At 47.6% G+C, this 13,094-nt stretch overlaps 1 pseudogene; it reads right to left on the reverse strand.

The window, feature by feature from the left end:
- Positions 1-5,353: 5,353 nt before the first annotated feature.
- Positions 5,354-6,236, reverse strand: LOC142582065 (uncharacterized; annotated as a pseudogene).
- Between the last annotated feature and the right edge of the window lie 6,858 nt (positions 6,237-13,094).

The following is a 13,094-nucleotide window of genomic DNA, read 5'->3' on the forward strand; positions in this document are numbered from 1 at the left end:
AGTAACAGCGGTTAGCTATTGGTCAGCCGCCGTCGCTAATCATAGTTCCAACATACTATTTCGCTGGCATGTGATCATATGAGCGCCTGTTCCCTATGAATATTTTTGTGAATACTGGTCGTGGCCTCTACGTCCGTTCAAGTAAAAAAGATGCAGTTTCACCCGAAAGGCGACGCATCCATTGCGATAGCAAATTACTAGAAAGCTACATGAAGGAAGGATATTAGTTTTATCGGATGGATAAACTTGTAAGGATTCGCTTATTAACTCAATAAACAAGCATGGTGTCACGCCCGCACAGGCAAATATAAACACATCTCACTCGATCATTGCGGGAACTCGCTGTCAAAACGCTGGAGTTAAGAAGCGCGGCAGCAGCAGCGAGCGAACTGACATTCATGCCGCACCTCGCTTACACGCGATCTAAAGCCTGTTTCACATGCAAGCGATTTTGGGTCAGAAATGGCGCGGCGCCCACCGCGTGAGCAAGTCTCCTTTGCCAATACCAGTTTTACCCAATACCCAGTGCCGGCGCCCACCGCGGCGATCACGATCGCAACATTTGGAAAAATTTGCGAGCGGCGAGAGCGACAACCAGTGGTGAAGCACCGTGATCGGTAACGCGAGCTTCATGAGACCAGGGCATGGCCGAAGCGCTGGCGACGCCGGGAACTCGCCCGCTAGAGCAGTTCGTTCTAGCAGACGACATCCGCTGCCAGCTTGCTATGTCTCGCGCTGTCTTTAACGAGCACCTCCTCAATGAAGTTGCCCAACATTCACTTATTCGAGATCCAAAAATGAGGGAATTCCGCAACAAACATAGAAGGAGGATCCTTTGGAAAGAAATTACAGACGCCCTGAAGAGAGCCGACGTGTCCGGTAAGTGCACTATCCTTGTTGCTGTACGAATAAGAACACTTACATCTGCGAATAAGACAAACAAGTTAGAGGAAGGAATGTAGTTGCCGGTGAGATTTCTTTTTGTGTAACTGCAAAATATGGTCCAGTTGTAGAAAGCGCCAACGGCAAGTTCCGAATGTCGACTGCGCTCCATCCTATCTTACATTAACCGTTTTATACACCGAAGCATGCAAGTATTTCTTTTTGCAAAAGTTTCCTTAACCTACGCATAAATGTTAGCCAAGAGAACATGCCTTAAGGAACAGCACAAATCACCGTAAATCTTTATCTTTGTATTTAACAACCCTGACCATTCTTTCTGTGACGTTCTTCTGTCATGTATGCATATGTTATGTTCAAACGAAGATTTGATTTGACTATACGTTATACGCATAATTGATTCTAAATGACTCTTCGTTCAAAGATGTGCTCGTTTTCCTATCCAGTGACACTAGATGAAGTGCAGGCTCGGTGGAAAAATCTGAAGGATACCTACAGGAAGAAAGTGAAAGTAGTTAAAAACTTCAAAAAAGTGGAGCGGGAGCGCTATCTAAGGCATCGAATTCGCCGTACTTATAACAAATGAATTTCCTGAGGGACACGATGGAAATGTGGCGGTAGGTGGCGGTAACAGTGATTGTTCTGCGTGAGATTCAAATACAACCTATAACGCAGTAACCGTGCATATACTGAATCGTACGTTGCTATCAAGAGTATCGGCAACATGTACGGCGGAACAACCGCGGAGCTCACTTTTCCAGAAACTCAGCCATTGGAAACCTTCAGTAAAGCTTGCCGAGACGCTCCAGAAGAGCGGGACACTCCCAGCAGAAATGCACAAGTCGAGGCCTTGGAGCCCTCCTATTCATCCCGAACTTACAGCACAAGAGAAAGCACTAATGCTTCATCGACACCACAATCGAGGTCAAAGCGGTAGAAAAAGTAAAGATGTAGAAGCGGCAGATACAGAGCTAAACGCAGTGCGCAGTGTCATAGCCACGCACAAGCCAATGTATTCAAATAGTTTATTCCTAATGTCCTTAAAGTAATACCTAGAAAACACACCGCAGGAAGTGTGCACAGATATAAAGGCGGAGCTGCGTCACCTTTAGTCTACGTATAGTGAGGTGCGTCGTCCTTATTCACTGCACATGAACGATTATTACCTACATAATGAAAATAAAGAAAGATAAAGAAAGACTTTTGCGACCATATTTTATTTTATTGAGTGGCTAATACACCTCATCATCATCGTCATCATCATCATCAGCCTGGTTAAGCCCATTGCAGGGCAAAGGCCTCTCCCATACTTCCCCAACTACCCCGGTCATGTACTAATTGTGGCCATGTTATCCCTGCAAATTTCTTAATCTTATACGCCCACCTAACTTTCTGCCGCACCCTGCTACGCTTCCCTTCCTTTGCAATCAAGTACTTAACCCTCAATAATCATCGGCATCTTCCCTCCTCACTACATGTCCTGCCCATGCCCATTTATTTCCCTTGATTTCAACTAAGATGCCACTACCTCGCGTTTGTTCCCTCACCCAATCTCCTCTTTTCTTATCCCTTAACGTTACACCCATCATTCTTCTTGCCATAGCTCCTTCCGTCTTCCTCAATTCAAGTAGAACCCTTTTAGGAAGCCTTCAGGTTTCTGCCCCGTGCGTGAGTACTAGTAAGACACAGGAGTTATACACTTTTCCCTTGAGCGAAAATGGCAACCTTCTGTTCAAGATCTGAAAATGCCTGCCAAACGTACCATTCTTATTCTTCTCAATATTTCAGTCTCATGATCCAGATCCGCGGTCACTACCTGCCCTAAGGGGATGTATTCCCTTACCACTTCCAGGGCCTGGCTACTTATCATAACTGCTGTTTTCTTCCGAGGCGGTTAAACATTAGTTTTCTGCAGATTAATTTTTAGACCCACCCTTCTGCTTTGCCTCTCCAGGTCAGTGAGCATGCATTGCAATTGGTCCCCTCAGTTACTAAGCAAGGCAATATCATCAGCTAATCGCAACTTACTGAGGTATTCTCCATTAACTTTTATCCCCAATCCTTCCCATTCCAGGTCTCTGGATACCTCCTGTAAACACGCTTTGAATAGCATGGGAGAGATCGCATCTCCTTGCCTGACGCCTTTCTTTGTTGGGATTTTGTTGCTTTCTTCATGGAGCACTACAGTGGTTGTGGAGCGGCTATAAATATCTTTCAGTACTTCTACATGCGGATCTTCGACTCCCTGATTCCGCAACGCATCCATGACCGCTGAGGTTTCGACAGAAACAAGCGCTTTCTCGTAAATAATGATAAGGGTTGGTTATATCACGCACATTTCTCTATCACCTGATTGATAGTGTGAATATGGTTTATTGTTGACTAGCCATTACGGAATCCTGCCTGGTTCTTTGGTTAACAGAAGTCTAAGGCGTTCCTAATTCTATTTGCGATTACCTTAGTAAATACTTTGAAGGCAACGGACAGTAAGCTAATCGGTCTACGATTTTTCAAGCCCCGTTTCTTATTGATTAGGATTATGTTAGCGTTCTTCCAAGATTACGGTACGCTCGAAGTCATGAGGCATTGGGTATACAGGGTGGTCAGTTTTTCTAGAACAATCTGCCCACCATCTTTCAACAAATCTGCTGTTACCTGATCCTCCCCAGCGGCCTTCCCCATTTGCATAGCTTCCAAGGCTTTCTTTACTTCTTCCGGCGTTACTTGGGGGATTTCAAATACTGCTAGACTATTCTTTCTTCCACTATCGTCGTGGGTGCCACTGGTACTGTATAAATCTCTATCCAACTTCTCAGCCACTTGAACTATCTCATCCCTATTAGTAATGATATTGTCGGATTTGTCTATTAGTGCATACATCTGATCCTTATCTATTCGTAGTTTCTTCCTCAACGCTTTTAGGCTTCCTCCGTTCCTGAGAGCATGTTCAATTTTCTGCATATTATAATTCCTTATGTCAGCTGGCTTACGCTTGTTGATTAACTTGTAAAATTCTGCCGGTTATATTCTAGCTGTAGGGTTAAAGGCTTTCATACATTGGCGTTCTTGATCAGGTCCTTCGTCTCCTGCGATAGCTTACTGGTATCCTGTCTAACACCGACTTCTATTGCACACTCCTTAAACATGCCCATAAGATTGTCGTTCAATGCTTGAACACTAAAGTCCTCTCCCAGAGTTAAATCCGAATACCTGTTCTCTAGCTTGATCCGGAATTCCTCGATGCTCCTTTTTACTGCTAACTCATTGATCGGCTTCTTATGTACCAATTTCTGCCTTTCCCTCCTCAAGTCTAGGCTACTGCGAGTTCTTACCATCCTGTGGTCACTGCAAAGCACCTTGCCGAGCACGTCCAAATCTTGTATAATGCCAGGGTTAGCACAGGGTATGAGGTCTATTTCATTTTTAGTCTCGCCATTAGGGCTCCTCCACGTCCACTTTCGGTCATCCCGCTTGCGGAAGAAGGTATTCATTGTCCACAAATTATTCCGTTCTGCAAACTCTACTAATAACTCTCCCCTACTATTCCTAGAACCTTTGCCATATTCCCCCACTGACTTTTCTCCAGCCTGCTTCTTGCCTACCCTGGCATTGAAGTCGCCCATCAGTATAGTGTATTTTGTTTTGACTTTACCTATCGCTGATTCCACGTCTTCATAGAAGACTGGATGTAGGGGCATAGACCAGTACGACCTTAAATTTGTAGCTCTTATTAAGTTTCACAAGACGTGCCACCCTCTTGTTAATGCTATAGAATTCCAGTATGTTACCAGCTATATCCTTATTGATCGGGAATCCAACTCCTACTTCTCGGCTCTCCGCTAAGCCCCAGTAGCACAGGTCGTGCCCGCTTTTTCGCACTGGATATGCTTCGTTTTTCCTCCTAACTTCACTGAGCCCTATTATATCCCATTTACTGCCCTCTAATTCCTCCAATAGCACTGCCGGACTCGCCCGACTTGATAACGTTCGAGCGTTGAACGTTGCCAGGTTCCGATTCCAATGGAGGCCTTTCCAGACCCAGGTATTCTTAGCACCCTCTGCTGCATCACAGGTCTGACCGCCACCGTGGTCAGTTGCTTCGCAGCTGCTGAGGACTGAGGGCCGGGGTCTGATTGTTGTATTCATATATGAGGTTGTGGCCAAGTACTGCACCAGGGTGGCCAATGCTGCTGTGGTGAGGGAGTGCGTTACCAGTTATGGTTACCGGGATCAGGCCGCACTCCAGGCCTGTTTATGCAATTTCATCAACACACGGATTTTCTTTTGTTTTATTCCGGTGTAGAATTGCGTGTTACTGGGATTCGAACCAGGGTCCTCCTGCATGCGAGGCGAATGCTCTACCTCTACGTCACCTCTGCACTGTGTTCACATTGGACTGCCTTCAATTCACATACATTGTAGGTAATAATGGAGTAAAAGCACTTGTCATGCCCTAGGGACGCAGTCCGCCGGCCGCACGCTGCCAGGACACGGATCCTTGAGGGCTTACCAAATACGAGCGAAAAGCACATGTCGTCTCAGCTGCTGAGTTGCTGTAATAATGGCCCACGGGAGGCTGTAGTTCGAGCATGGTGCTGCCTTCTGTTTCGACGGCTAAGCGCCACTGGCCGCACGTTACGTTTCCGTGTACATCTTCTTTGTCTGCATAATTGGAAGGCATTTAGAACAAGTCTTCACATAAAAAGTTGTGGAGGAGGCACGAGGCCACCACAACATAGTCTACTTATTTCCGGCAACAAGTTAATGGCTCTCCTAAATATTCTAAACCTCGAAGCAATAACACCGAAAGCGTTCTCCACGCACCTCCTGCGCAGAACAAGATTACAAAGGAACGATTGGTGAGTAATGTACGTAACCAGTGTTGCTCACTTAGCTGCAAAACAATAACGCATAAAGGCAAAAATAACGGCGTTTAACAGTAACTACTATCACAATACAATCGATAAAATGCGGTGAAGATCAGCCACTGCTAATTACTAAGAACTTCATGTTGTCGCGATTACCTTGCGCGGCTCAGACGATAATTGAAGATTCTGTTGCCATTTTCAAGACGATTTCCTGGGTCGAGCCTAAGAAAATCGTGCCGAAGCTGGAAAGCTTCATCTCCCACAAACACATGGGGCGCTACGTTCTTCGTCTTGGGTAGACGCTGCGATGGAGGGAGAGAAAGTAGGCCGTTCAAGAGAGACCAGCCAAACCTCGAGTTGCTAAATATTCCCCCATCACGGTCTCCCGTAGGCGCCGACATCTATGGCCACGTACTTCAGGTCACTATCCACCACTGCCATAAAAACAATGGGGTAGTTACGCTGCAAAGACAGTGAAGTTAACCACCATGGAAGAACTTAAAACTTACTTGAAGACAGGACCACAAGAGTGGCTAGTTTGTTTTATCTACATTTCTTATCATGTATTTTGCACCAGAGAGCATATGCATAATTTAAAAGCTTCGGCACAATCATTACCTTGTAGCTGCAATAGAGACTGCTGGAATTTGGCGGCATCTGAAATTGAACGTGTTTTCGTCCACCTCACCAGCACAAAGAGGGAAATCCCACTTGTCGCGCAAACCATTTCCGATCTCTCGCCATGCAGCAGCCGTTGGCACCTGCAGTGAGCACCAGTTATGATGAAGAGGGCCTTCTAAAATTTATCCTTAAACAAAATAAAAATGAAATTGACAAAACATACGAAAGCCACGGATAACTCGCCACCTAGCACTTCAATAGCTGCTAGCAACACGCAAGTATTAGTATAACCGACTTAAAACGATAAGCAAATGCCTATAAAACATATTTAAACTGTAAGATCTTACGCTCCAAAACCAGGATATTATTATGAGGCACGCTGGTTATTTTTACCCCCTGGGTTTCTTTAACATTCACCCAAATCTATTTAACGAGAGTTCTTGCACAACGCTCCCAGTGAAATGCATTAGGCGCGGCCGGGATCAAACCCGCAGCTCTAGCTCAACAGCGAAAGGCCGTAGCAGCTGGATTCCCGGCAAGCAATAGCTTCGCATTTTGCAAAGCTTTTACAAAGAGAACAACCTCACATTTGGCCAGCCGCGGGCTGATCCATTTTTCATTGTTGGATATGCACTGTTGAGAGTTTTCTTATTAATTCTCCTTCCACCTCAGGTGCTCGCAGCAGTATAAAAGAAACGGAGTAAATACCACAGTATCCTCGTCCATAATAACATACTATGCAGGGGCGTAGACAAGGGGGGGGGGCTTATGGGGCTTGAGTCCCGCCCCCCCCCCCACCCGAAATTTTTTCGGGCTAACCATGCACCGTTCACCCAAACAACCCCTGGCGCCGGAAATTGTTCTGGATTTTGTCTACAATGTCTTTTTCACGCTCGAAAAGACATTTCACAGCGAACATTGCGAACTCGGGCTGGATTTCGCGGCAGCGCCCGTGTACAGGCAGTGACATAACGCAAGCAGCCCCATCCGAGCACAAAGTTGCAAGGGCGTTTTGATGGCGAGCGGGCTTGTCACGGCATCTCGCAGAGGCTGCGGAATCAACGGAGCACATGAATCTCAATTCCGAAACTTTAGGGGCCTAAGTCTCATAAACGTTTGATGTGATAGGCGCATTGACATTTCCAAAGTTCTGCTTTAGAGAGGGGTTGCAATCTAGGCCAGTTGGTACATACTTGAACGAAAAAACCAGTCAAAAACACAAAGGACAAGAGGAGAGGTTCACACCACAATGACTGTGCTTTAGATTTTCAATTGCGGAACTTTGTGGAATAACGCTGTCATAAACATTTGACCCCAAAGGCGCATTGAATATTCTAAAGTCTTACATTGGAACATAAACGAGACAAGCCAAATCAACACAATTTCAGACAAGCTGACAAAGCACGCAGCGAGGTCCGATAAGACGAAGCGTTGTGGCGTATCATTTGTGCCGTCATGTCACATAAAGAATACCAACATTTTTTTCTCACCTACGCCAAAGCCTCAATGTCAAGTCACTAAATCCAGCAAAGGTAACTACGTTCTTATTTATTTTACAGAAAATGAAGCGCCAACTGTAACGGCACAAAAAGAACGAACAAAATACAGGACAAGGCGCTACTTGCAACTGTTTATTGAAGTCAAAGGTGGCTGATTATATAGCCATAGGGAGAGGGGGACGAAAAAAGAGGGACACTGATTATGTTAATGCGCGCGTGCGAGACCACTGAAGATATATTCGAAGGGAATCACGATTAATCAAATCTAAAACTTATCTAAAAACATGCTTTCATTGTTATAAATGTTCCGAGACGCCTGAGCTTAATTTTTTGAAAGCTATGCACCAACTAGCCCCACAACGTGTTTTACTAATTTATTTTATCTGCTTTGACTTTTATTCGCGCGAAGACATTGAGTCTCCTCAATTTTTTTATTTTGTTCTCATTACCCTACCTGTGGGCTGCGACAGCTAGCTAGAGCGCATGCGTTTTTCTCGTTAAGCAAAAATGGTGAGGCATGCAGAGAGGACACAAGAGAGGAGAAGTGGACAATACGAACGCCAACTATGAAATGAAGAGAGCACTGAGGTGAAAGAAAGGAAGAAGGCTCAAAATTCATCTGCGGAAACACTAGAACGGGATCACCACTTGGCAGTGGGGTACATTTTCCGGTCTACATATGCCTACAGGCTACGTGTGCCGGGTTTTTCTCGCGTTACCCCGACCACCGTGCCGCGTACTTCAGTGCGCGTTCAATTTTCTCTGGCCGAGTGGTCTTTCACCTGGCAGAGTTTTGAACGCCTTCTGGCTAGCAGACGAGAAAAAAAAAAAGAATGGTCGGTCGCGGCCATCACTGTAGGCACTCGGCGGATTGCACTGCGTTCGCTTGAACGCAGCCTCTCCGGGAAGTCTTGTCTCGCCGGTGTAGGATACCAAGCAGTATACGTATGGTTCTCGGTGGATCAAGCGTTTCACGCTTTCTTCGATATTCCTTCGGCAACCACATAAGGTGCCCAAAGAAGGCATTCGATTTCAGCCAACATAGTTTCCTTTGCGTTTCTTCATTTCGGTTACCTGCCCCATAAAAGGAAAGAAACACATTGTTGCGGCGCAGTGAATTGTCGCATGATGAAAGTTTGATTTCGTTACTTTTTTGCGGAAAGTAATGGGCCACGGGACGCTTCAGTTGCCGGATACACTTATTGTATTGATAAGGAACAGTATTTGCGATGACGAAGAGGCGAGCAGTGCGAAGACGACGACGACATTTAGAGGCTAGCGCAGGCTGTTGCCTCTAGGCCAAGTGCGGTGTATTTCCTTGTTAATATACTTGTATATAGCTTTTCGTCTCCGTCTTTCTACGTAACATGTCTGGTGGAGGTGGGCATTCCCCGTACCTCGCCACGGAGCTTCGCAGTGGACGGTAGATCGAGCCTTCCTTCATGGCTCCCGGCGACGACAACTCGACTCAGCCGGCTCTGACACCGACACCTGCTGCAACTTCGACGACCTACATCGCTCTCCCCACTCCTCGTGATCCTGGCGCATTCTCAGGCGAAGGTGGAGAAGACGTCAAGGACTGGATCAGCCTGCACGAACACGTCAGGCTGTTCTGTTTTCCTGCCATGAAATTTTTTACTTTAACTATCGTCCTTTGGCCCAAACTACAGCTGTTAAACATCGCATTATTACCGGCGATGCCCGACCTATCCATCGCCGCCCGTATCGAGTGTCACCGGCTAAGCGCCAAGGTATTCACGCAGAAGTTCGCAAAATGCTTGCCATGAACATTATTCAACCGTCATGTAGCCCATGGGCGTCACCTGTTGTAGTGGTAAGAAAGAAGGGTGGCTGATGGCGCTATTGCATGGATGATCGGTATCTTAACAGGGTTACCAAAAAGTACGTGTATCCCCTACCTCGGCTTGATAACACCATTGAATGCCTCCACGGTGCTCGCTATTTCTCCTTTATTGACCTTCGCTTCGGCTTCTGGCAGATTATCGTGGACGATCTCGACCGCGAGCAGACTGCTTTTGTAACAGTCGACGGTCATTATCAATTGAAATCGATGCCGTTCAGTCTATGTAACGCTCCTGCCACTTTTGGATGTATGATGGACTCCCTTCTTCACGGTTTCAAATTGTCCACGTGCCTGTGCTACCTGGACGACGTTATAGCATTCCCTTCAACGTTCGCTACACACCTCGAGCGCCTCTCCGCAGTTCTGGACGTTTTCGTCGAGCCGGTGTGCAACTCAACGCATCGAAGTGCCAATTCGGCTGTCCCAAGATTACCGTCCTTAGACATCTCGTTGACGGGAACAGAGGGCAACCGGACCCAGGCAAGATCCATGCTGTTACGCACTTCCCTGTTCCGAAGTTCGTCAAAGATATGCGCAGCTTCATCGGCCTTTGTTCGTACTTCCCTCGTTTCGCGAAAGATTTCGCGGCCATAGCACGACCAATAACCGAGCTTTTAAAGAAGACCCCGCTTTCCAGAGGGGCGATAATGAGGCCTCTGCATTCTCGCATCTAATTGACCTTCTCACAACGCCTCCCATTCTGGCTCATTTCGATCCGTCTGCGCCTACCGAAGTCCGTACTGATGTCAGCGGTCACGGAATTGGCGCAGTACTGGCACAACGCCAGCGCTGCAACAACCGTGTTATCGCTTACACCAGAAGGCTCCTCCCACCCTCGGAGCGCAACTATTCCATCACTGAGCGTGGGTGTCTGGCCCTAGTTTGGGTGGTTGCAAAGTTCCGCCCATACTTATATGGCCGACCATTTTCCGTTGTCACAGACCATCATGCGCTCTGCTGGTTATGCTGACTGAAAGATCCTACAGGAAGACTTGGTCGCTGGGCCTTACACCTCCAAGAATATTCGTATTCTGTCAGCTACAAATCTGGCCGACCACACAAGGACGCTGACTGCCTGTCTCGCTACCCGGTAGACGAGCCTGACGACGCCGACAGTAGTACCGCCAACGGCATTTTCTCTGTGTCTGCCTTTGCTAACATCGCCGATGAGCAGTACCGAGGCCTATCGCTGCGAGCACTCATAGAGCGTCGGCGCTCTACACCTACCAACGCATCCGTTCGCCGATATGTCCTCCAGGGCGGCATTCTGTACCGAAGGAACTTCCTCCTGGACGGATCTGATCTTTTTCTTGTCGTTCCAACACATCTACGACAGACTGTGCTCTTTGAGATGCATGACGCGCCCATTGCAGGACATCTTGCGGTAACCCGCACGTACGACCGCGTCCGCCGCCGCTTCTATTGGCCTGGTCTCGCTCGCTCCGCCCGAAGCTATGTTGCTGCCTGTGATCCCTGCCATCGTCGGAAAACACCTCAGGTGCTACCTGCCCGTCATCTCCAGCCGATCAACGTCCCTGTGAAACCGTTATTTCATGTCGGATTGACCTCCTCTTTCTCTTTCCCACGTCATCCTCTGGGAACCAATGGCAGCCGTGGCAACTGATTACGCCACCCGTTACGCTATCGCGGGAACTCTCCCGACTAGTTGAGCCACTGACGTCGCGGACTTTCTCTTACGTGACATTATCTTGCTTCATGGCGCCCCGCGACAGCTGCTGATTGACCGTGGTCGTAACTTCCGCTCGAGAGTTATCGCCGATATTGTGCGTTCCTGTTCCGTTCCACACAAGCTGACTACATCATACCGACCTCAAACCAATGGCCTGACAGAACGGTTAAACCGTACTCTCACCGATATGCAGTCCAAGTACGTTTCCAAGGACCACCATGACGGGGTCATTGCCCTTCCTTACGTCACATTTGCGCATAATTCTTCCTGGCACGACACCGCCGGATTTTCTCCATTTTATCTACTGCACGGTCGCGAACCGACCTTGGCTCTTCACACGGCACTTCCTCCTACTGCGATCTCAACAAGCGAGTATGCGCGCGACGCCATCGCCCTCGCCAACCATGCACGCCAGCTTGCCCGTACTCGACTGACGGCCTCGCAAACCACTCCGCAGCGTCAGTACAAGGCCCCCCACCGTGACGTACAGCTTTCGCCTGGTGCGCTTGTGCTCCTGTGGTCGCCCTCTCGTCACGTAGGACTTTCAAAGAAGCTCCTTTCGCAATACATAGGGCCCAACCGCGTGCTGCGCCAGGTGTCGCCTTTGACGTACGAAATTGCTCCTGTGAGTTTAGCCTCGTCTTCTACTCTGGCATCTAGTGATGTCGTGCACGTCAGTAGGCTCAAGACCTACTACACTGCTTCAGAGTCTGGCCTTTAGTCGCTCTGGGACGGCGCTTTTGCCGCCGGGGGTAGTGCTACGGGATAGTATTTCCAATGACGAAGAGCCGAGCAGTAAGAAGACGACGACGACGATTGGAAGCTAGCGCGGGCTGTTGCCTCTTGTCCAAGTGCGGCGTGTTTCCTTGTAAATATACTTGTATATAGTTTTGGTCTGCGTCTTCCTACGTAACAATATTATTGCCATAGCAATTATAGGGACTCGTCAGGCGCATTCCTGCCGTCGCCCTCCTGTTTCGTATAAAGTCCGAGCGCGATAACATCGTGACCCAGCGCCGCATGCTGTACGTGCGAGTGAAAGCGTGGGGGTGGGGGGTTGAATGGGTGAGCCGACGTTTGTGACTCAGTCTTGTGTGCGCAAAGGAGAAAAGCAGGGAACAAGCGAGTCGCGCGCGATGCATCGGGGGGAGCGGATGGAATGGGTGCGGGATCTAGGATTCTGTGAATCTGTGATTGCGCAACATGTTTATTTGGCTTGTTTGAGGCATTATATACTGTGACTTTTTCTTAGATACGTAGATTTATTAGAGACTTATACGTATATTTAAATACCTTGTTGCGAGATTTTGTGTATACGTGCAGTGAAATTTTTTTGCACGGATACTTTTTCCCTTTATCATGCAAGCTGTATCTTCGCATTTGTACATCCCATTGTACCTTCGCATTTCTAATGTACCAGGGCGAGTCAACCAAAAGTGAGCCTACCCACCCCTCGCAATAATTGTTCGGTTCATTATCTGCGAGGCATGCGCGTAGCAGAGAGGCATCTCTCATTTACAAAAGTGACATGCAGGTGTGAGGATAAAGGTTTTTAATGATCTCATACACTTGGTTGAACCTAGTTGTGTGACATAAATTACACTCCAAAAGTTGAACAACCAGGTGCCGTGAAGTTTTTGACAGCTGAAGGT

This window comes from Dermacentor variabilis, chromosome 5 (assembly GCF_050947875.1).
Source record: "Dermacentor variabilis isolate Ectoservices chromosome 5, ASM5094787v1, whole genome shotgun sequence".
Taxonomy (NCBI): domain Eukaryota; kingdom Metazoa; phylum Arthropoda; class Arachnida; order Ixodida; family Ixodidae; genus Dermacentor; species Dermacentor variabilis.